The 25,635-nt window shown below is 37.3% G+C and overlaps 1 long non-coding RNA gene across 2 annotated transcripts in view; it reads left to right on the top strand.

The window, feature by feature from the left end:
• The window catches only part of LOC148126166 (uncharacterized), an 82,165-nt gene that overhangs the window by 33,502 nt on the left and 23,028 nt on the right, over positions 1-25,635 (top strand). The window contains exons 3-4 of one of the 2 annotated variants that reach the window (XR_015742905.1): positions 6,946-7,094; positions 10,261-11,643. This is a non-coding gene — a long non-coding RNA (uncharacterized LOC148126166). Of the gene's footprint in view, positions 1-6,945; positions 7,095-10,260; positions 11,644-25,635 lie in introns of those variants that run through there. The other variant, XR_015742904.1, reaches the window with a different exon arrangement.

The raw sequence follows: 25,635 nt of genomic DNA, 5'->3' as shown, positions 1-25,635 counted from the left end.
AAATGAATATGAATTTGAATTTGTATCTGTACGAAGAGTTGTAACCCGGGACTAAGCAACTTTCAGAAAAGATGTTTTTTACATTTCTATGTTTTGTGTTTTTGTGTTTATGTTTGATTGAGTTAATAAAACCTTGGAGGAATGTTAGAAGAGGATAATTGAGAATAAAAGATAGAAGAGAATAAAACAAGTGAGAGGAAAATATAAGTATAATGAATAAAAACATATAAAATAGATAAATATAGAAAAGAAATATAATTGAATAAAAGTAAAGGGAGAAATAATGAGAAATTTGAAAGGATATGTATGCGTTTATAAGGAAATGTGTCAATGGTGTATAAAATGTTTTATTTGCTTTGTTAAAATTTACAAATAACTTTCAGAAAAGAGGTTTTATGTTTTTATGTTTTATGTTTTGTTTGTCTTTAAAAACTAATAAAATTTGTTTAAAAAGTTTTTTTTGAATCCCACTACTGATATATGTATGTATGTATGTATGTATGTATGTATGTATATATGTATGTATGTGTTTTCTGAAGTTTTCGCGGGTACTTACATGTATGGTATTCAGCTTTGTTTGGGTATTTTCCCACGTCATAGTTGTGCTTTTAAAGTTGTAGCAACATTTCGGCAGAATCTCATCTGCCATCATCAGGCTTCTGTATTGTGTTCATCTATACACTGCTCAAAAAAATAAAGGGAACACAAGAATAAGACATCCTAGATCTGAATGAATGAAATATTCTTATTAAATACTTTGTTCGTTACATTGTTGAATGTGATGACAACAAAATCACACAAAAAATATCAATGGAAATCAAATTTAGCAACCCATGGAGGTCTGGATTTGGAGTTACACTCAAAATTAAAGTGGAAAAAAACACTACAGGCTGATCCAACTTTGATGTAATGTCCTTAAAACAAGTCAAAATGAGGGTCAGTAATGTGTGTGGCCTCCACGTGCCTGTATGACTTCCCTACAATGCCTGGGCATGCTCCTGATGAGGTGGCGGATGGTCTCCTGAGGGATCTCCTTCCACACCTGGACTAAAGCAGCAACTCCTGGACAGTCTGTGGTGCAACGTGATGTTGGTGGATGGAGTGAGACATGATGTCCCAGATATGCTCAATTGGATTCAGGTCTGGGGAACGGGCGGGCCAGTCCATAGCAACAATGCCTTTGTCTTGCAGGAACTGCTGACACACTTGCAAACCTTGCCACAGCTCACATTGATGTGCCATCCTGGATGAGCTGCACTACCTGAGCCACTTGTGTGGGTTGTAGACTCTGTCTCATGCTACCACTAGAGTGAAAGCACCGCCAGCATTCAAAAGTGACCAAACCATCAGCCAGAAAGCATAGGAACTGAGAAGTGGCCTGTGGTCACCACCTGCAGAACCATTCCTTTATTGGGGGATGTCTTGCTAACTGCCTATGCTTTCTACCTGTTGTGAAAAATAAGTATAAAATCAGAAAGCAACAGAAGAGGGAAATGCAGATGAGAGAATAGAGAATTAGTACCTGAGAGACAAGGGGGTAAAAAGGGGAAGGAGAAGATGAGAGGGAAGAAAGAAAGGAAAAGATGTTATAAAGGACAGAAGCAAAATATAGAGAAACAGGGCCTATTTAGAGATAATGGGTGAAAACTTAATGGAAAAAGGGATTCTGCAAAGGCACATAAGATAGTATGGTTGTATTAGAAGCAGAAATAATTTTAGAAAATATGAAACAATATATGATTAAAATGTCTGATAAAATAGCTATCGTTATTCAGTGGAATGCTTGTCAATAAATAAATGTAACAAAAGGTATATTTAATGATTTATAAAACATATGCGAAGAGAAATAAGGGAAAAAATAATTATGGAGATTATAAGTGTTTTTAAGGAAGTATGATATTTAATTGAAAAGAAGTGTTAAAGATGTTAAGATTTTAATGATTATTAATGATAGAACTGAACTGGAATGGAATGAGAGTTTATAATTACATATATTTACAATCTTTCTTTTTTTAAAAAAGAATATAGTGTGTATTATAAGAATGTACCAAGCGGAATTCGATTGGAAGTTATGTATTATGTATAATATTGAAGGTCATAAACTTAAGGTATATATTGAAGTTTAAATAAGAGTTGAATGGATGTAATTAAAAGATATAAAGGTGTCATACTCCAATTAGTAACTACAGGAGAAAATTTGTTTAATGAGACAAGATAATATGAAATTGAAACAGAACAGATAAAAGTATAAATATAATTATTTGAACTGAGATGAGATAATTAAAATAAAATTGAGAAAATTAAAAGAGGGGAAAAACTATATAGAAAATGTAAAATAGTATAAGATATGGAATAGAATACAAAAAGGAGCATGAAATTGAGTTTTGTGTCTTTATAAAGAAATTCAACCCGGGACCGTGCTATTTTCAAAAAAGATGTTTTACTTGTATTTTGTGTGTGAAAACCCAAATAAAACTTTATTAAAAAAAGAAGAAGAAGAAGTGGTCTGTGGTCACCACCTGCAGAACCACTCTTTTATTGGGGACATCTTGCTAACGGCCTATGCTTTCTACCTGTTGTCTATTCCATTTGCACAACAGCATGTGAAATTGATTGTCAATCAGTGTTGCTACCTAAGTGGACAGTTTGATTTCACAGAAGTGTGATTGACTTGGAGTTACATTGTGTTGTTTAAGTGTTCCCTTTATTTATTTTTTTGATATATATATATATATATATATATATATATATATATATATATATATATATATATATATATATATATATATATGATTTAATTATTATGGAGAAGGTTCTGCTTTCCATTTCTCCTTCCTCTCTTTAGAGCTTTAATCTTCTCATAAACTATGTGTGTATGAGAAAAGAAAATTACATATACTTAAGAATATAATTTAATTAGGGTAAAACAATCAGCATTTGATCTAATTTTCAGCTACTCCGGTAAAATGCTATAAATACATACACTCCTGTACTAATACGGAAAGGGGCTGTGCGCCCAGAAAGTTTCTTGGCAGCTTCCGCTGTCTGGTTAGAAAAGGAAGCAAGCAACAATATTTGAACATTCAGTTCTGAGTCTTGAAAAATCTCTGGATTTTATTATGGATTCAACAGGGTTTTCATTATGCATGTGCCCAAGTGGAGAGGGTTATGCAATGGGAATACAGTGCCACTGAACATGTTTGTAATTTTACGCATTGTTAAGTAATTGAAATTAGTAGATAATTTCAAATGGTACCCAGAAAACAAATGCCAGGTGGTCGGGTTAGATTAATTGACAGAAAGAACAATGGTGCATCTTGAATTGAGATCTTAATCTATTCAATTGTACCAGCAAATTTTGCTTTTGTTCCACAAAGTTTAATGTCTGGTTACATATTTAAGTAGATGTCAGGTCTTGTGGGCATTGCAAACGTGTCTCCAAGCAATTCCACATTCTGCTCCTGTCACAAATACCCCATGTTTAAGGGCTTTATAAACTGCTAATAGATTAGGTAGCAATGAAAGCATTGTATACAGTCTTTTCCAGATAGGGATTTATAATAGAATCGTACTATAGAAAAATTATGGAGATAATAATAAAACATTTGCATTCAATATCAAAATGGAGAGTTCTGTGTGAATGGCGAGCATGTGAATGCCCATTTGCACAATGGGGGACGTGTGTGCCCACTGCTTGTGGAAATGTAATATGTGTGCATGTGCTTGCCCGTTGTTCGGGCAAGTGGGGATGTGCACATATGCACTCACCTATCGTTTCCATGACACAGTTCCAAAAGCCCAGTAGTGGGCTGTGGCAGAATGGTTTCAGTGATAATAGTGAAAAGGAACAAATAGTGAAAAGAGGCTGTCTTCAGGCTGGAGAGTCAGTTTGGACTAGTGGTTAAGGCACTGGGCTACTAAGCAAAAGACTGTGAGTTCAAGTCCCACCTTGGCCATGAAAGCCAGCTAGGTAACTTTGGGGCCAGTGACTCTCTCTAGCCTAATTCATCTAATAGTATTGTTGTTTTGGGGGAATAGAAGGCAGAAGATGTGGTTGCTGCCATGAGTTATTTGTAACAATAATAAAGGCAGGGCATTCAAAAATACATAAATAGTATTGAAGGCTAAATATATATACTCTTTCCAACCTAATGAGTAATTATGGCTTGGTTAGGATGAAAATGGAAAGCAATAATATCTGGAATAAAGTTATATAAAATATCTACTATAATTCTCATTCAACAACTAGCTCATCTTATAGACTATTTAAAATGGCTAACGTTATGCTCGAACTCATATCAGTATAAGGGAAATGCGATTTTAAATGGTCCCAGAGTTATAGTTGAAAATAAAATAATACCAGCAATACTGGAATAAGCCATGTCCTACCAGCTGTATTGCCGTCTGCCAATCACTAAACTGCTCTAACAATATCTCCCCAGAAGCTTTACAGAATTTAGGACAATAGTGATTTTGCACTATTTGTGTATATAAATCCATATAGTGTGTCTTCCCCAGCAATCTTTCCTAGTATACTTAAGTTCATACCAAGGATCTCCTAATCTTTCAAAACTTTTAGTAATTAAAAAAATGATTCCCCCCCCTGAAATATCACTTCTTCAATCGTAGCCAACTTATATGAGACTCAAGTGTATTGTATGGTATCTGGCTTGAAATAATTTTGTACAGCTTTTTCTTTTCATTTTGCTTGAAAATGGCTTGTCTCACATCACCCTAGTCTTTAGTGTGCTAACATATGTAAATGTAAGCAAGAATGCTACATAACTTGGTGATGGAGATAATGATATAAAATTGTAAATGGCACTCTAAGATTGATTAAAAACAGCATGCAATACCCATTCACGTCTGCAGAAATATTTTGACAACAATAAATGCCAATTCTAACATTAGCCGGCTTCATTTTAACTAGTAAAAAAAATCTGCTGTTGCTTTTTAGAAGTTTTGAGTCATGGAATAGGGATAGTTCCTTTTAAAATCTAAACTGAAACTTTCAGATGGTGAGACAAGCACTTGCAGAGTGCCAGTTTAATTTTAATGACTGCTATTAGCTTCTGGTATTCCTTCCTTCTGGCTAACTAGTTTCTCAGTTGACTCGCAGCCTAAATGCTGGAGGCTGTCACATGCCAGGGCAGCCATGAACCCTGGGAGCTGAGGACAACTGAAATTCTATATCTTTCAGCAGCTGATATAAAGGCTTTAGCACTTAATTACCCAACAAACATGGAAACATTTAATATTTTTCATCATCATTAGTTATTTCCTGATGTTTAGCTGTGTCTTATATAATATCCTGTATGGTAGTTTTGTATTCTACAATCTTTCTATTCCACAATTGCCCTCCTGGATGGTTTAGATCAGCACTTCCATCTCCACTTCCAATGTACCTATGTTCCCTGCTGGCTAGAGGGAAGTAAGACTGACTCAAAACATTTTGTGCTTGAGACAAAAAAACAAGATGTCATCATCTCCCATTCAAATAACAAATGAGATTCACAGTAATGTTGCCTTCATCGATGGAGTCTTCTTTTATTGTACTTTAAAGGCAATGAACCATTTTAGAAACACAGGATATACCATGTAGTTCTCAGGTGCTTTTTTTCAGTACAGTGCTGTTCCTTTCCAGAATCTGATGTCAGTAGCAATCTTCTCATTTTTCCATTTGTTTATTTATTAATTAATAATATAAGATACAAAAATACAAAGAAAATAGTAGGAAAGATAGAAGAGGGAAAGGGGAAGGTAAAGTGTAGGAAAAAGGGGAAAAAGAAAGAAAAGACATTGACTTCCAACTGCTTTTGGTGCAGTAGAATAAGATAATAACATCAAACCTAAACTTTTTACTTTTACATAATAGTATAAATTAGCCAGTACTGTAACAACAAATCTATCTAATCAGGAGAACCCAAAATCAAAGATTCATTTTTTTCCACCTCAAGCACAAGTCCATAAGCGGCTTCGAAGTAGAAACAAAAATAGTTGTGGTTTTGTCTTTAATCAAAGCAGTCAGTTTCACTAAAATTTTAAATTAATGATTAAACTGCTAATCTTTTCCTAATGATAGAGCTAGTCCCTGGTGATTGTAGGGGATGTACAACTTGGGCCAGGAAGCATGGGGAAGCAATTCTGTGTCACCTATATTGTGTTCACATTCAAGTATATTCAATGTAAACATATACATTTTTCCAGTGTTTGCATGATTTATTCCCAATTTCTTGTTATACAGTATAGAATTTCAGATATATGTGCAAACATTTCCAATTTCACAGATCTGAGCTACTAATGCAGACTTGTTTACAGGCCCAATTTTCAAAAGCAAAACTTCCTAGGATTGTAATACTGATGCCTTATACAGTATTAAATCCTGAACTTTTTCAGTATTTGTGTGTCATCTTGAAATGCATACAAAAGAGATCACATTATGCACATTTCCAAATAATTCAATTACATAAGTAGTAGTAAACATTAGTGAGGCTTGATTTTTGTTATTCACTTCAGTAATCATAAGAAGGAATTTGACAACTCCCTAATGTTACAGACAGGATACTTTTGACTTGAATCATTCTTCGTGTTTCTTCAGACACTTGTGTTCAACCTGATTTCCACCATCTGTTAAATGTTAAGGAGCATCAGTGGAACATTTCCTCCCCAAATATATGCCTTGATTGGATAGTGATCCACTATAATGTAGCTTTATTTTTTAAAAAAAAACTTTTGAAATCTTTTTTCCCGAAACTTTTCAAATTTAAGAAAAAAAAATCAAAAATTTTGAAATATATTTCAATGGGCAGAAAGCATATTTAGTGAACCAAACCGAAATAGTTTTATAACCAAACTATTTTCAAAATGAGTTTTCATATCTCTGTAATGGAGTGGTGTTCCTCTTTTCAAATGACAAAGCTTAGGATCTTTGATTTTTTTTTACAGATACATGAATACCATAAATAAGAATTACCTGATTTACAGTGAATTACCAATAGGAGAGGAAAATGAAAGGCAAACAGAAAGGGAAAAGAACCAAAAAGGACAGAAGCAGGAATGTGAAATCTCAGTAATTGGAAATCGGCCAAATTCAGGTAAAGCAATGGGTTTTTTCCATAGTTATTTTAACTGCAACATACCTGTGGCCTATATAGGTTAAGCAGTAAGTAAACAATAGCAATTAAACGTATTTCTTAAGATGTAAAGAATGTAACCAAATCAATACCAGCTGGGAATACCTTTAGGCCATCTTCTCCCGTATGAACTTGTCTGTCTGTTCCTGTGTCTGCATTCCTATCCTCCTCTCCTATAAAATTTAACTAAAAAAAAAAAAGGAGTTCATGAATTTGCCCTATATTGAGCATCTTGGATTCCTAATAAATCTTCTCCACAGTAACCGTGCCCATGCTTTAAGTGGGCCATCAGAATTTGGCATTAGAAATAAAACAAGAAGAAATATTGCTCAAATGCTCTGATTTTGAGGAAAAAAATATAGATTTGCCAAATCCTATTCATGGATGGCAACAATGACAGACCTCACAAAGAGAAAATATTCTCAAACCAAACTCTGGCATTCCATGCAAAGAATTGATGAAGTATGATTAGTGATGCTTGACTGGAATGCTCATGGACAGAACAATTCTGACATTTGATTACATCAACATCTTTTTATTCCTGTCATCAAAAGGAAGATTCCAAAAAGAAATTTGATTTGGTTCACCTCTAAACTACATCTGATATTAGAACTGTATTAGAGCCATTTAAGGGTGGCTGGAGATTACTTAGTGCTGAATGTGACCTAGTGAGGAGGCAAATATGTCCTGTATATGATAAGATTTTTCGGGGATTATCTATACTTTATACTCTGCTCCTCAACCTCTCTTTTCTAGGCCTCACAGCCACTCAGATTCCTGCAGCTTTGAGACGGTGGTATTTAAGAGTGGAAAATTGCTGCAGTAAAAAGTTAAATAGGATAAAAAGCTCTGAAAAATTGTAAAATCAAGGATACGTTCATCCATAACTCGTTATAATTTCTTAGTTAGATTAAATATTTTTCTTAATAAAGTAATTTGCTATATAGGAATATTGAATATAAATATTATACTCAAATATTACCCAAACGTTTTTGCTTATTTACTTCCTTGCTTTTTTATTCTTGCATCATTTCCCCCCAAGTGAATTATTCTAGAATAATCCAACAATTGTTGTATCAAAATAACAGCAATGAGGTCAGGCTTTATAAAATTTCTGTGGTGGCTGTGATGTTATAAAAATGCTTTATGTCACTAATTTATTTTCCTTTCTGGCTCCATAGCTATAGTTTTGACCTTTGGTCTTTTTATTATTCAATTTTAAAAGGACACCAAAAGGGCAGGAGAAGGGAAAATGTTACAAATTGTAGTGTAAGCCTTCAGAGAGGGAAACCAAAGTTAGAAAAGCAAGAAAAACGTCAAAACTCTTTTTACAAACCTTCTCTACCAGCTTACTTGTACCCAATGTGTGACTCTCAGCCTTTCCAACTCCCATGCCCACCCCCACCCCAAAACTGTCTTTCTGTAGGTAGTACCCATAATAATAGGCGCCTTGGCTGCAATCCTAAAACAACTGAAGTACTTCTTGAACACTACTGGCATTAACAAAATTACCATCAGTCAACTGCAAAATGCAGCCTTACTTGGAACAACAACTGTGACAATAACTTTAAAACCATCAAACTTTAACATATGCTTACCCCAGGTCCTTAGGAAGGACTTGATAGGTGGATGAAAATACAAAATCCAGCCTAAATATTTGGCTGACATAAGCATCATAATGCTTATGTCATTTGATGTTAAGAGAAGCATGCTCTGGCAGATTATGTGAAAGACAGTGTTGAACCAGCTTTGATGAAGGTCAACAATAGGAAGCTGCTCCTCTACTCATTGCAGAATACCTTATGCCAGGGATCCCCAACCACCGGTCCCCGGACCGGTACTGGTCCGTGGAATGTTTTCTACCGGGCCGCTGGTTTGCTGGGCGCCGCCATCTTGTTTCGATGAGAAAGTTTTTTTTTAAGACTCCAATTTTTCTTCTTTCCTTTCTCCCAAAATGAAAATATGAAAAATGAACTGCATAAAGTTCTGCTACAGCAGGCATTCGTTCCCCCAAAAAGGAACTCACAAATTACAGAACAAAAAAAAAAAAAGAGAGAGGTAGGACCAGGATATAGGCAGACGCAAAACTTTATATGCAAAAAATAGCCAATCTGGGCGGTTAGCCCTGAGGAAAGTGTGGGGGGGCGGGGAATGGTAACAGCCAGCATGCATTTTTCAAAAGAACCACACAGGCTGCTGAGCCCTGGACAGAAAGAGTGAGCCAGTAACATTTTGTTGCTTCCTGATTGACTAATTTCAAGCTCCCGGCTGCACTAATCAGGCAGCGCCATGTCGCTCACGTGACCTCCAGGCGCGAGATTAAATTCAAACGGCCGTGTAGGAGGATATCAGGGAGTCGGTTGCGCCGTTTCTGCGGGAGAATCTTTTCATTGCAAGGCAAGCAGGTGGGTAAGCGCCGTGAGGTGGGGGGGTCAGGTGGGGTGCTGCTGTTAAAAAAAAACTGAGTGAAAACAAATTTAATTTGGATTTAGTGGAAGGACAAGTTTTCCACTTTGTTGGATGGGTTCTAGTTGAACAAATGAAGCCGAAAAAGGGGGCTCTTGCTTTGGGATCGCTCGGCTCGCCTTGTCATGTGTGCTGATGCCAGTACCGGGCCGCGGATCATTTTGTGATGCCAGTACCGGGCCGTGGCACAAAAAAGGTTGGGGACCACTGCCTTATGCCACCAGACTTGAAATTCTAGACCTAGAAAACCTAGAACTATGCCGCCTTCGGTCCGATCTAAGTATAGTATATAAAATCATACATTGCAATGTCCTACCTGTCAATGAATACTTCAGCTTCAACCATAACAATACAAGAGCACACAATAGATTTAAACTCAAAGTTAATTGCACCAAACTTGATTGCAGGAAATACAACTTCAGCAACAGAGTGGTCAATGTCTGGAATACTCTACCTGACTCTGTGGTTTTTTCCCCAAACTTTAACCTTAGACTGTCTACTATTGACTTCACCCCTTTCCTAAGAGGTCTGTAGGGGGCATGCATAAGCGCACCAACGTGCCTACCGTCCCTGCCCTATTGTTTCTTTTATTTTTTTATTTTTCTTATATGTATCCATGTAGTCATAACTATGTTTTTACTTATACCTATTATCTTGTAAGCAATTGACAAACCAAATCAATTAATCAATCAATAAATGGCTGACCAACGAAACACTGAAGAAAGAGACAGAAGGCCTGATTTTTGCAGCCCAAGAACAAGCCATCAGAATGAATGCAATTAGAGCCAGAATAGAAAAATCTGCTAATGATCCCAAATTCTTCTGCAAAGAAGCGGACAAAACCATCGATCACATACTGAGCTGTTGCAAGCCAATCGCTCAGACTGACTACAAACAACGTCACAATACAGTTGCTCAGATGGTCCACTAGAACCTGTGTCACAAATACCATCCACCTGCAGCAAAGAACTGGTGGGATCATAAGCCTGAGAAAGTGGTTGAAAATGAGCATGCAACACTACTGTGGGACCTCTGAATACAGACTGACAAAGTTTTGGAACACAATACTCCAGATATCACGATTGTGGAGAAGAAAAAGTGTGGATCGTTGACATTGCCATACCTGGTGACAGCAGAATTGACAAGAAACAACTTGAAAAAATCACCAGATATTAGGACTTGAAAATCGAACTGCAGAGACTTTGGCATAAACCAGAACAGGTGTTTCCAGTGGTACTTGGCACACTATGTGCTGTGTCTAAAGAACTAGGCAAGCACTTAAAAACAATTGCCTCTGACAGAATCACCATTGGTCAGCTGTAAAAGGCCACCTTACTGGGATCTGCTCGCATAATCCGCCGATACATCACGCAGTTGTAAACGCTTGGGAAGTGTTTGACTAGTGATTTATGATACGAAACCCAGCATAATTATCTTGTTTGCTGTGTACACTGTCGCTTTTTTTGTATAATAATAATTATTATTATTACATTTAATTATAATAATGCTTATGTCATGTGATGATACCTCTCACCCCATGAAAATAATATCTACCTATCTAGATCCTTGGGAAGGCCTTGATAGGTGGATATAAATGCCAAATTCAGTCTAAACAGCTGGTTGACTATGCAACCAACCATTATAATAGCAGTAAACAATTTACAAAGAGAATATTTAATTCTTTGGTTAATGTTTCTGCCTCTAATTCCCTTCCCTCTCATTCCATTCACATTGTGGGTTCGAAGTGTGTTTAGTCCTAAAACCCACAAGAAATTCTTTTGAACAGAAAAATGTTGGAAAAAGAAATGTTGAACATTTTTACTTTTATGAGCTAATTTTCCATTCAGCATTATTTCTGCCTGAAGCACATATACACACAAGTATAAAAAGTGCATAAATTCATTGCTGTAGTAGTCTATAATCCCAATTTTATTTATTTTTGTATTCAGAAAGCATCCTGCTACTAAGTAGGATTTTGGTGAACAAAATGTTGGTGAAATCTGCACTGGTGGATTCTTCTAAGGAGAGTTGATATGACTTTGGTCAAAAAGCTGATCCTTTCCAACAAAATGGCTGATCCTTTCCATCAAAATGACATGTGACATGATTTTATTTGTGTTTTTTAAATTTCTATAGTAACCATGCAGAACCAATGGAGTTGGAGCTGGGAGAAAGGAGTTAATTGCACATCTTCCAATTCAAAGGCAGGGCTTAAGACTCTTCCTATTCTATGTAGAACTTCCTGGTCATTTATCTTAAGACGTTATGCTTGAAATGTTTCTGGGAAACATTGCTGGTCAGCTTCAGTGCTTCTCTATTCATGTGATCTCTTCTGAGATAAAAGAAACCCATATGAAATTGCAGTTTTGAGAGGACAAGCAGTGCAATAAAACAGTGTTGAAATTCCAAGTAGCAGCTGGAGGGTGCCAAAGGACAGATCAAATGGCTTGTTGTGCTGATTGCAGGCTTCTAAAAATGCTTGTCAAGGACAAAGCTGTAAACAAACCTGAGATTTCTAGAGCATTTTGGGTCAAGCACTGATATCTGACCGGAAAAAACTAGTTACAGAGAGGTATTTTTATTTCTTAAAGGAAATATTTCTCATACCTTTGAGGAAAATCTTAAGACATTTGTCATGTTTAGTTTTCATAAATATTCATAGCAGGTTCCAATGGAAGAGAATATGTGTAGTTTAGGATTGAATTGTGGAGTCCTGGGGTTATTTGTTTGCTGATGTCTCATTACCCAACTAGGTAAAATCATCTGTGCTGGTGAGTGTGGGATTCACTCCGAATTTATATAGGGCCTTGCTGGGAATTACGAAGGAGGAAATCACTTCCACCAACACTGACAGGGCAAGCCACTGTGTATAAACAGAGAGCAAACCCCACACTCACTAGCACAGAGGATGTTATCTAGTTGACAGAGGTGGTATTCAGCAGGTTCTGACCAGTTCTGGAGAACTGGTAGCGGAAATTTTGAGTAGTTCGGAGAACCAGCAAGTACCACCTCTGACTGGCCCCGCCCCATCTATTCTCTGCCTCCCAAGTCCCAGCTGATCGGCTGGGCCTTCTTTTGTTGCCCTGCACAGGAAAAAGAAGCTGGAAAACAGGTCAGTGGGGTGGGGAGGGAATGGGATTTTGCAGTAACCTTCCCTCAGGAGTGGGGAGGAAATTGAGATTTTGCAGTATCCTTCCCTTGGAGGGGGTGGGAACGGAGATTTTACAGTATCCTTCCCCTGCCATGCCCACCAAGCCACACCACACGCACCAAGCCATGCCCACAGAACTGGTAGTAATTTTTTTTGAATCCCACCATTGCTAGTTGAGTAATGAAATGTCAGCAAATGAACAATCAAGCGCAGAGAGCACTAAAGACTCCATAGTTCATAGCAGTGGAAAGCAGAATAGGCTATTGAAATAATTCTCCAGGACTATTCAAGTTTGATCATTCAGAAGAGTGTTAAGGATTTTTTTGTAACAATTAAAAATAGCAATAATAAACGACACTAAGAATCTTTACTTTAAAAAAAAAAGAGTAGTTTTAGTGGCCAGCATTAAAAGAGTACCTCGGTGTAATTTACTTACTTTGTTTGGGTTTGACTGAATAATTTGTATATCTATCCTGACCCTACAGGATAGTTAGGCTAATAATATAAGAGACGAGGTGGGCTTTTTCTCAATTCTAGGAGCATGCTAACACACCATACGTTTCCTGTTGCTGACCCTTTCATAAAGTAGTTTGAAGCCAGATTGTTTCCTATTCTCTCTTCCTTCTCCTGATTTCCCTCTTCTTTTATCCTTTCCTGTATCAAGGTTCTGGTTCTTGCTCTTCTGGTGGTCTCAACCATTGTTAACTGATGTAGTGCGTCTTTGATATGATCTCTCCATCTTCTGGGTCTACCTCATGTTCTTTGGCCTTCTCTTCTTTTTGTATATGCCTTGTAGGGTATGGAATCTCACAGATGAGAAAACCACTTTATTACATTTCCACTACTCTTGAATATGAAGGGAATGCCAGAAGTGTTTACAATAGCCAATAAATGTAAAAGTCCAAAAAACATAATCCAAGCAGCATCCTGCTCCCAGTACTGCCACAGACTCTGGGCTCTCTTTATTTTGACCCATTCCACATTTTCAGTTACAATGTATGTATCTCCCTTGGCCTTGCATACAGTTTGAGCATGTACTATAAGAAATAGCTGTATAGTCTCCAAACTTAATTTCTTCTTGCACTTAAAAGTTTGTTGCAAACTATGGTCATGAAATGATAGCATGGTTTCATATTTGCAACCATAACTTCACGCTGTTATGGTAGCTAGAGTCAGGGGAAAACTTTCTAAACAATGTGTAAACACTGGCATTGGTATTGGGAAAATGAAGTTCAGGGCTAGGAGGTGGAGTAAGATTAGAGTTCCTAAAATACTCACAGAGTCACTTTAAGATGAGGCTGAGTAGCTACTGGTCTAGAGTGCAAAGCTTAGAGGGTGACAACATCACCGCTCCTCCTGAATAATTTTTAAATATATAAATGTTTGTGTTGTTATGCGGTAGAACCATATACCCTTGACAGAACACTACCCACAAACTTTGCAGGGTTCCTGTGTTGATAAATAAAAGATTTGCTCCCATTTCAAATAAACTGGAACAGAACCAAAAGAAAAAAGAGAAATTTCTTAAATATCAATGTCCATTGAGTTCCCCACAATGCACTAAGGTCATTCAGATTGTTTCTTTCTAATATTCAGGTTCACATAAGATTATTCCTTAGAAATACTTGATTAGTATGAAGTTCTACACACTCTTTTACTTCCCAATTAATCTTGAAGTTTAGGAACAATACTGTCAGCCCATGTTCATACCAATAGTATAGATAACTTATTTTTTTTCCATCTTTTAGACAGCTTATATGACAGCTAAAAGAAAACTTGCTGTTTCTTTAATTATGCATAAAATATGACAAAACAACAACAACCCATAATTGATAAGAGAGAAGAAAGTTGCCGCCATAAACTGAGGCATGTTAAAGGGAAGGAAATGGTCCTGTCACATACTGACACCATTTCTTCCTGTGGAACAGGAAATAAAACCCTTTTCATCTACATCTGAAGCTTTCAACATACTGAGCATTTCATGGCTAGAGCAGAAGAGCTGACAGCTAACATGTCTGCGATATTTCCCCTCTACACCTTCACCTCCCATCTGATGAAATCAGCCAAGAACAGCATCATCTTAAGTAACACAAGAACTTGATTCAAGGTCTTGAAAGGAATTCTCACTATATCGGGTGTATCTCTTGGCAAAGGCCTTGGGTCAAAGGACTGCAAGCTGTAATAATAAAACCTGGTTACGAATGGTTACCCTGACCCACAGTTGCTGCTGTCACCATAAATTTTTAAACTGCTTAAAATACAGAGAAGATGAAGTGAGGCTTTATTAGTCTCGTCTGTGTGTGTGTGTGTGTGAGAGAGAGAGAGAGAGAGAGAGAGACTAATAATAAAACATAACTGACTGCAATGTTCTGAATGCTTATTTAGGGCTTCTCCTGAGGAACTCTGTGAGGAAGATGTTGAAATACTTTAGTTAAATTGTGGTACTATTAACTGAGACCATACATTTCATAGTTTGCTTCTGGTAATCAGGCAAGGACACTGAAAAAAGTGACTTATAACCATTTTTCACACTTATGACCTTTCCAGAATCCCCATGGTCATATGGTCACATTTCAAATGCTTGGCAAATGATTCGTATTTATGACAATGCTTTGCAGTGTCCTGTGGTCATGTCATCACCTTTTGCAATCTTTTGACAAGTAAAGTCAATAGGGAAGCCAGATTCACTTAACAATCGTTTTACTAACTTTTAACAACGGCAGTGATTCATTTAACAATTGTGGCAAGAAAGGTCATGAAATGGGGCAAAACTCATTTAACAAATGTTTCACTTAACAACAGAAATTTGAGGCTCAGCTGTAGTCTAAGTTGAGGACTACTTGTATCACTTATTTTGAAAATCTGTTTGCGGATTGGTAGTGCTCTACCCTGATCTCTGCATAGATCATTGATCATGATCTTGTAGAACAAGAGCAGATCTAATATGGGTGGCCATATTAGATTTCATGCTCAGAGTGCCCTTGACGGATAGCATCTATGGAGAAAGATCAAAAACAGAGAAGATGATGGATGTTTCATCACAATCCAGGCTAGGTGATTGGGTTGTGATGCACACACACACACACACACACACACCTCTGTAGACCCCACCACATTTAATATAAATTTACTCTCCCCTCTGTGTTTCTCGTAACTTCATCTTCACTAAAGTAATTAATGTTCATTATTTTATTAAATATTTATTTACTTTTCCATGTACCTGTGATTTTGAAAACAGATTGTGGAGAGAGTAAGGTCCTTCATTAACATCAAATATACTATATCCTAACTTGAAATTTTGGGGAGCATCAAACAATGCAGGGGAACATTTGTGTTTTATTTTGAATTTTGGTAAGAAGTTCATGCTATCTGTGGGTTGTAAATCTTATTTTCAATACTTCTTGAACTTCAGACAGTTAATATTTTCATGAGCGATCAGAGATAATTTTTTCCACTTATTCATTTCATTTTTTATGAATACATAAGACAAAATTGAAACAACAGGCTGGTTCTTTCAAGAGAATCTTCCTGGATCTTCATCAGACAAGTTCTCCACAATTAATGCATTTTTGTGACAACTCGGAAAGTTAATTGGAGAAAGAAATGTTTATATGTATAAAGTAACATTCTTAGGAATGTTTAGAAAGCCTTTGAAATTTTTTTCTTGTTCCTTTTATTAGGATTTGGGGGAGGTTAGAGATTATCTCATCTCACAGTTTGTTAGATTGCAAATACTGTTTGATTTAATAAAAAAAACACCCTGAAATACTGACTTTTAATGAAGAACATTTTTTATTGTTAAAAAAATAAAATTCGCATCGTACCCAGAGGAGAGGTTAATTAAGCAGTGAAAGGAAGTTACCTTAATGTCTTTCTTAGGGCTTCATGATAAGAATGCAGAGAAATCTTTCTTTGATTTTTCTGCTCAACACAATTACAGTAATCTGCTAAAACAATTCATTGTGACATTTATAGAGATGATAATGTCCATAATTTATGGAAACTATTGGTATCAACCTGACATATGCTGGTTAGCACAAGTGATGCATATTTCTTATCAAGCAAATTAGTTTCTTTTTTGTCATAAATACCCATTTTATTTATCTAAATCAATAGAATTTATCTTAATCGTGGTTTAAATCCCACTGATTTAAAGAGATTTTGCATCTTCTGTCATGATTAATGCTTTCCAAGGTTGTAGAACCTCAACTTTAGAAATCACCCAAATTACAGTGGTTGGGCAGGGGTGTGGAAGGGACAACTCTGAGCTAAATTCTCAGTCCAAGAAAGATTTACATCAGGTGTTTGTATTGCAACTAGACATTGTTTTCAAGTTGCATTATGTGAGGTTTTGAAGAAATCACATTATTTCAGTATCAGAATGTGTTCGTATTTAAATGTGGCATTGTTTTATTGGAATATATGAAAAATACATTGACTTGGAACATCTGTGATGTATAGAAAAATATGAGAGATATTTTTGAAATAAAATGCAACTGGGATTAAATGTTGTAATACAAAAAAACTCAGGTAACATGGCAATATGTGGCATCAGAGGAAAAGAGACAACAAGTGTGCATCCCTGATTACAGGTGGTCCTTGACTTACAAACATTCAAAGTTACTACAGCACTGAAAAGAGTGACTTATGACCAGTAGTGGGATTCAAATAATTGAACAACCCTCTGCCATAATGATGGGCTGGGTGGGCATGACCAGAGGTTGTGATAGGCAGCACTTGGCCTCTTGCACCCCTCTGGGAGCAAAAATGGGCTGCGGGGGGCGTCACCTCCGTGCCCTGTTTTGGGCCTAGTAGGCCTCCCTGCAGCTCCCTGGGAGCAAAAATGGGCCATGGGGGGCACATTCCCCCCCCATACCCCATTTTGGGCCTAGTAGGCCTCCCTGCACTTACCTGGGAGCCAAAATGGGACATGTGCCTGGAAGGAGGGGAGATGCGGGGCCAGCCAGCAATTTAACAACCAGTTTGGCCAAAGTGGTGCAAACTGGTTGAATCCCACCACTGCTTATGACCATGTGATCAAAATTCAGCTGCTTGACAATTGGTATGTATGTGACAATTGTTGTCACTGGATTCTTTCCACAACAAACCACATTTATTGCAGTCTTTCCAATCACGACCAGCAACAACAGTACTAAATAACTTCACAATGATCTTTCCTAATGGGCCTCGGGTGTTTTAGTCTGGATTCAAGCCATGTCATGTCGGCTGGCTTGAGTAGGCTAATATGCAAAATGGGATGAATCCTTTTACATCATGATGGTAATTGTAAACACTGTAATCGGGTTGGTCACCTGAACTATAAGAAAGGGTCCAATATATTTTGGTCCTAATTTTTTACTTGTTAAACCTAAATTTATGTAGTCCCCAAAGGACAGTTTTCAAAAGAAGTGAACGCTGACTTTCTCTCACCTTCTGTCGAGTACTGGATCCTTTCCACAACAAACCACATTACTCACAAATGATAATATGTGATGTTAGCATTTATTTCAGTCTTTCCGATCACAATCAGTAACAACAACGGTACTCCGTGTAAAGTCAGTGTTGAGAGCAACTGACTCTCAGCGCTGTTTATATCCACCCCTCCCAATTAACCTAACATCCACCTATTAACTAACCCCCCATGCCTCCACCCCGTGCCTAATTAATTACGCCTATTGCCAGCTACTCTCCATATCTGTAACCCGTGGAGACTACTCCCCCTCCTGTCTGGTTACATGTCATCCCATTCACCCCCAGTCCAACATTGTATCTGCATCAAAGGAAAGTTCTCCAAGCAAAAAACAACCCAATTAGCTGTGCCGTCCCCAAGCAACAGCTGCTCAAACTGCCCACACCTCCAGACCTCCATCATGCCATCCCAGATGCCGCCAGTTGGAACAGTATCGGGAAAGTTGGCATCAAAGTGCCTTCGCACTGGGTTAGGTAAGACACCAAGACATTTGTCGAGCTCCAGAAGACTTCCCAAACATTTGTTGGGCTCTGGAAACGGAGCAGATTTCTGAGCCTGACAATTGTGTTGTCCTGGGGTCATACAATCTCCATTTGTAACACACCCAGCTGGCTTCCAACAAGCAAGGTCAATGGGAAAAGCCTGATGATTCACTTAATAACCCACTTAGAAACTGTCTTGCTTAGTAGCAGAAATTTTGGGCTCCATTGTAGTCAGAAGTTGAGGACTTATACTTATTATGGTATTGAAATTTATGGATGACCAGAATTGGATTATACTTGCAAAGATACCACAAATGACAAATGCCAGATTAACAACATTACCAACTGCTAACTCAAGATGCATGATGCAATATTTTAATCTTTTCTCTGTGGCTCATCCTGGCCTGTTACTTGTGTTCTTAAAATAGTAATCATCTCAGCAAGCAAAAACACTGTGTATTAATGTTCCCAAAAATAGGCACAATTGTTTCAAAAACTTGTTTTTTTTGTAAAGGTATTTTAGCATTGGGATATTTTCTGGTCTAAATTTACTTGATTTCATTCCACTTGAACCAAAAATTCAAAGCACTGATCATATTCTTAAAAATTGGGTTTGAGAAGGAATATGGAGAAAGGGAGATGAAATTTAGCAGTTATGAGTGCTACTTCTATTTATAAGGAGTAGTTAGGTTAAAGGAACAGAGGATCATAGATATTGCTAATTATTTTAAGTTCTTCAAGGCCCGCGGGGTGCTTAAATCTGGTCTGTGGGGCTGGCCTGGAAATGTCAAAGGACCAGCCTTTGGTGCCTCTGCCAGCCAAAATGAGGGGCCCCTCACTGCCCATTTTTGCCCTCCACAGCCTCCTACAGCATTCTGCCGGCCGTAGGCCCCATGGAGGCCTCACAAGGCTCCCACAGGACCCATTTTTGGCTACCTGGTCTCCAGCAGCACTTGGCTGGTCAAAAACGAGCCATGTAGAGGTCTTGCGAGGCCGCTGTGTGGCCTGTTTTTGGTGGGCAGAGTGCTGCTAGAGGCCAGGGAGACCAAAAACAGGGGAGAGGAGGCAAAAGGATAGTGCCAAAGGAACAGGCCGCTATTACCAGTGCAATCCTCAACTTTAGTTTGGAGGCAAATATTGCAGTTCTGCTTTTGCCAGGATGGGCCCCAATATCAACCCTGACAAGTCCTTAGCCAGCACATCTCAGCTGGGGAACTCAAGGAGCTGAAGAGTGAGGGCTGGGTAGAGCTGCCACCATCACTGTCTTCCCTCTGGTTTGTTTTTTTAATGTATGCATGTGTGCATATGGGAGGGGAACCTATTGGAAGGAGTGACAACCTTGAGGACAGGGAGGGTATGAGCTTGAAGTCCTCCAAAAGATAAGCATTTGGTTTACCACTATAGCAACTGAATGGTTGCTCTAAATAATCATTTGGCCTGGTCCAGCTGAGCTTTTGTTTAATGTTCTCAGGAAAAACAAGACATGACATTTACTTAAAAACAGATACTGTACAATTTCAGCATTCTCTGGCCACCCATTAATACCATTTATCTATGATATCAAGTGAGTGAAGAATAGAAGTGCATGCCTTGAATACATTTCCAAACCAGGCATCAAGCTACAGCCACCTACCATTTTTATTTATTTGAATATCTTTGTGGAACTCAAAGATGTTTTTACAAGGTAGTGTTAGATATACGTAGTATCTTGTTTTAGAATATTTAATTAAAAGAATCTAATTAAAAATTATGTGGTGTTTTGGCAGGCTCAGAAAAAGGCCTTGTAATGGGATGTGAGAATAACCTTGGGACAAAGAAGGAAGGACCATAACAATGGTCTGATAAAAGAAACTCAAGTTTAAAGAAGGGATGGGGGTGTGGAAAAATCTCAGAAGGGACCCTTCCTCGTTGTCTGAAAAGTAAAGACAGGGAAGGGGAGCAGTGCTTTCAGATGCAATGTGCAATGTTCTGTTACTGTAACTTTACAATAAAGGTAGTGTTACTATTCATTATATGTATATCTACCCTATCTGGACTGTCTCAAAGGGCTGATAAACCTTCACTTATTCTCTGGATTCACAGGTGTTAGATTGGCTATTAGAACACAGATGTTCAATAACTGCACACCAAATTATTAGATAATGATAATATTAGGAATACAGATGCATTAGTCATGATCCAAAGATATACAAATAAGTTTATAAGCAAACATATTTATAAGTTCTTAGTTTGGATTAGAAGAAGTAAGAAACAGGTGCATGAAATAAATACGGAAATAGTAAAATGTTGAAAAGAAATTGGTTTTTCAGAGATAATGGTTGATGAATTAAAAAGGGGATTCTGCAGGGTGACAAGGGGTAATAAGAATATTTCTGCAATTAAAAATATTTAGAAAATAGGGTAGTATAAATACTGATAACTCTTATTAAAAATTAAGGGGGGAAAATATGCTGCGGAATCCAAATGAAAAGATGTAATGATTATTATTGTAACTTCTTAAAAATAATCATTTATTGGGAATCAAGATGAGGGAATAAAGGTATACTTTAATCATCGAGGTGTCATACTCAAAGCAGTAAAAGGGGGGAAACCTATGCTTGTTTTTTTTTCTTTAGTGTTAAAATTTGTATTAATCTAGAGTTTATAAAAAGAATGTGTAATGGAAAGGGAATATGACAGACTAAAGAACCAATGAAATTAATAAGTTAATATAGACTATTAAAAGCAAGGAGAGACATTGGTAACCTTTTTTATTATTATCATTATTATTATTATAATAATAGTGGCAAACACATATTGTTTATCTTTATTTTTAAAATAAATATTAAAGGATTATATTTGAAATAATTTAATGAAACAAAAAGATGTTTCAATTGAGATTAATGAAAGAGGCTAAAATTAATGTGTTTCTCTCCTTACTGAAAATTTGGAATGGAAAAGGTAATAATAGAATTAAGTATGCATATATGAATGTATAATTGCTGTCATATTTGTATGTAAAGGTGATGACCTGGAAATATGTTGTCCACTAAAAAGAGATTTTTGTTTTTAATGTGAAAAACTGAATAAAATTTGTTTTAAAAAAAAAAGAATTGATTGATTGCTACATGCCTGGAAAGTGTTTATTTTCCTATAATTTAGTTTATACTGTTTCACAATTTGTCTCCCATTTGTTGTTTAAGACAATTTGTTCTTTTATAAAATACACACAAGTACTTGTACAATTTATTGCTTCTTTTGTACACAATATGCTTTCCTGTGTACATCATTTCAGGACATATTTTTATTAGCTTATTTTATTTGTATTTTTATTCTCTAATGCACTTTTAGGTGCTACCTCTGAAGATGGAATAATAATTTTTCATCAGTTATTTCCTGTTTGTCACCATTAGCATTAATTATTGACCTTCAGAGAGATGCCATCCTTGCAACTGAAAAATTGTGGAGGAATATACAGACATATGGAAACTGTAAACATGGTTGGAGAGATCAGGATAATTCTCACTGGCCCCATTCTATTACTGTAGCCACATTTGAATATTTATGCAATTGAATCCTACAACAGTGGAAAATAAAAAATGTTCAAATAGAATTACAAATTTGTATGTATATGATAGCGTATAGACCTCAAATACATATGAAACACACACACACACACACACACACACACAGATCAAATATATGACTAGAGCCTAGACTGATAGCTGATCTGTATTTTCAGAGAAATTTGAAATTTCCAAGAGGCTGGATAGATATGAACAAATCATAAATGAGTGAGATAAGAGAACCCGGAACCAAGATAACAGCAGCCCTAGTGCGAAGGGATATATGAAACATATATATCATATATATGACATATGGTATATATGAAGGAACTACAGGTAGACAAAATATCTATGTCTACACTACCAAAAAACAGCTAGTTATCCAATGCTTCAACATAATGAAGAAGAAACTGCTCTTCAACATGAGATAGAACAATGATGTGCAGCCAGGGATGGGATTCTACCAGTTCACCCCTATTCTCTAGAACGGGTTGTTAACATTCAAAGCAGTTCGGAGAACCGGTTGTTAGAAGAAATTACTGGCCTAATCCTGTAAGGAAGGCAGGTAGGAAACATTCTGGTGTTGCTTACAGAAACTGCCTCTCCATTAACCCTTATTACATTTTTGGCAGGACTAGACTTCCTGTCTCAGGAACTTCTCTGGAGTTTTTTCCCCCTCCTTTGCTGGTACTTTGCTTGTGTGGAGTGATCATTCAAAGTTACAATGGCACTGAAAAAAGTGACTTATGACCATTTTTGACACGACAGTTGCAGCATCCCCACAGTCACGAGAGGCCAGGCGAGGAGATGCGTGCCACAATGTGAGTGATGTTGAGTTGGCCATGCCCAGCCAATAACATGACCACCAAACCATGCCCACCAAGTAAGCCACGCCCACAGAACCAGTTGTTAAAAAATTTGAACCCCACCCCTGTGTACAGCCAACATCTGAAGCTATAATGGCACTACCAACTCTCTATTACACAGCACAGTTGCTGATATGAGACATAAGATCATTGATAAACTAGCTATATTTAACCCTCAAGCCACATTACCAAGATTAACTTAAGAAGTACCATTAGATAGTATGCTACAAGATGTCAATAGTACCTTCACATAATTGCTACTATCACCATAACTCAAACCAATGAACTAGTAGTATATACTATAGCTGCTGCAATCCTGGAGGTGTTTGACTACATAATCATGAAGAACAGTAGTACAGAATCCTCCTGAAAAACCAAGTTAGAAGCTAAGATGAGGTCAGAGACAGGTTTGCCAGCTAGTAGAATTACAGAAGGATGTCAAGATTATGGCTACATTGAGAAAATACAAGGGCCCTACTACATCTGAAGTCCTGGAGACTATCAGACAAAGGTTCACAGCACTGGCTATCAGCCTAAGGAGATGTACTAGACTTGCGAGGTGTCAAACTGGTGGCCTGCGGGCTGGATGCATCATGTGCAGGCCACACTCACCCCAGTTCCACAAATAGGGAAAATATCACAGAATATCATGTTATGGCAACATAACATGGTGAGTTTGACACCCATTTACTAGAGAAATACAGGCCAAGAAGATAAATGCCATGTTCTACAAAGAATCATCCAAGGTATACTCCCAACGGCAGTGCCACAACACAGTAACACACAGCCACCAACAGTTGAAACTGAACAATATTGGGAAAACATATGGGACAAAGAGAAGACACAAAAGACTAGTGCAAGCAGAGAGGGTGTGGAAAATAAACACCAAACTGGTCCCAGTGGTGATAGGAACACTTAGAGCTGTGACATCTAAGTTGGGAAGAGTGGCTCAAAACAGAACCCAGGAACAACATTAGAGCTCTCTGTCCAGAAGAGTGCAGTGCTAGAACAGTTAAGATACTACACAGAACCCAGGACCCAGGCCTCTGGTAAAGGACACAAGACTAAATAAGACACAAATGATCCATAGGAGTGAGATGGGATTTTTTAATATACCTCTTCACAGATCAAATATTTGATCACAACTTAGAGTGATATCTGATCTGTGGACTTAGAATCAAGGAAGATAGACTGAAACCAGTTCTTCAGAAGAGGAGTGCCAGCAGTTCTTGGAGACTGTTCCTCCTTGTGCTGCTATCTGATCACCTACCCTCTTTAATCAAGAGACCTCTGGATAGTCTACAGATATCTTCTCTTTCTGCACATTGTGCCCATTGATTTCAGAGAGAGGTAAACAAATGGGCAATGGCAAAGAGAAGATGTATTCAAGAATAGTACCCATTGTGAACAACCTGACCAATAGTTTCACAAAACCCAAGACAAATATTTACAGTCTGATTTTTATGTATTTTGTTACAATCATTTAAAAATAGCTCTCCAATTCAGTAGCAAATACCTTGGTGTCTCTGACATATTGTACTGCTTCTGATATTGGTAATATTGACAAAACCGATATTAGAGAGATAAACCAGAAAATATGCTTTTTTTCATTTGCCTCCTAAGGTTTGTCAGCTATATTATTGAGATGGCACAACAATACAATTCTTATTTGCATTTGAGAAGCCATTTAATAGATGTCATTCATGACCCAGAAGCCACTTCTTGTTTCACTGGCCTCCTATGTCTCCTTTACTTACAGCACTATCTCAGATTTCCTCAATCTGCTGCTGTCTGTATAAAGTGAACTATAATTCCCAGAATTCCTAGGGGAAAATGACTACAGTTAAGTAGGGATTATTTAAATTGCATTCTAACTAACAGTTTTGCAAATATATGGCCGTGACAAAATTGGATATATTTGCAACAACCTAATATCTCGATATAAGGGATATATGTTTAAATGCATGCTCTTTTTCCACATAGTCCTAGGACCTGGGAATATAAGAATTATGTAATAGATACTCATTGTACAGATGCACATAGTGATAATGGAACAATGCGTGGTTCATACATTAGCTTCTCCTCTATAATCAAGACTGTAGAACTGCAGTTGTCCTCTAGATCTCCAGCTAAACAGGATCTCCAGCAATGAGGCTGCTTTCAACTTTGAAGAACCACTACCAGTCAGTGTGAAAACATTGACTGGACCAATGTTCTGTCTCAATAAAAGGCTGATTCATTTCACTGTTTATACACACATTGCTATGCAGTGGAGAAGATGTCAGTCCAAGCATTCCGGCTGCCTGCCTGCCATGCCACACACATAACCAAAGTGCTCATACTGTGCCTCTCTACATAAAAATTCCAACAAATTCACTGCGAAGGAGCTATACACAGCTTGATTTCAAAAGCAGAAGTACTCCTAGTTCGAATTTGCTCTGTGGTAGAGGGAGATGCCAAGGCTCATATAAAATAAGAGTTTGTGTAACAGAACTTCATTGGGATGGTTCACACTGATACTG

This window comes from Pseudonaja textilis, chromosome 3, assembly GCF_049901715.1.
Source record: "Pseudonaja textilis isolate UNSWEBS1 chromosome 3, rPseTex1.2, whole genome shotgun sequence".
Taxonomy (NCBI): Eukaryota; Metazoa; Chordata; class Lepidosauria; order Squamata; family Elapidae; genus Pseudonaja; species Pseudonaja textilis.
Note: the sequence above shows the minus strand (reverse complement) of the source record. Positions and strands in the feature narration are given on the sequence as shown.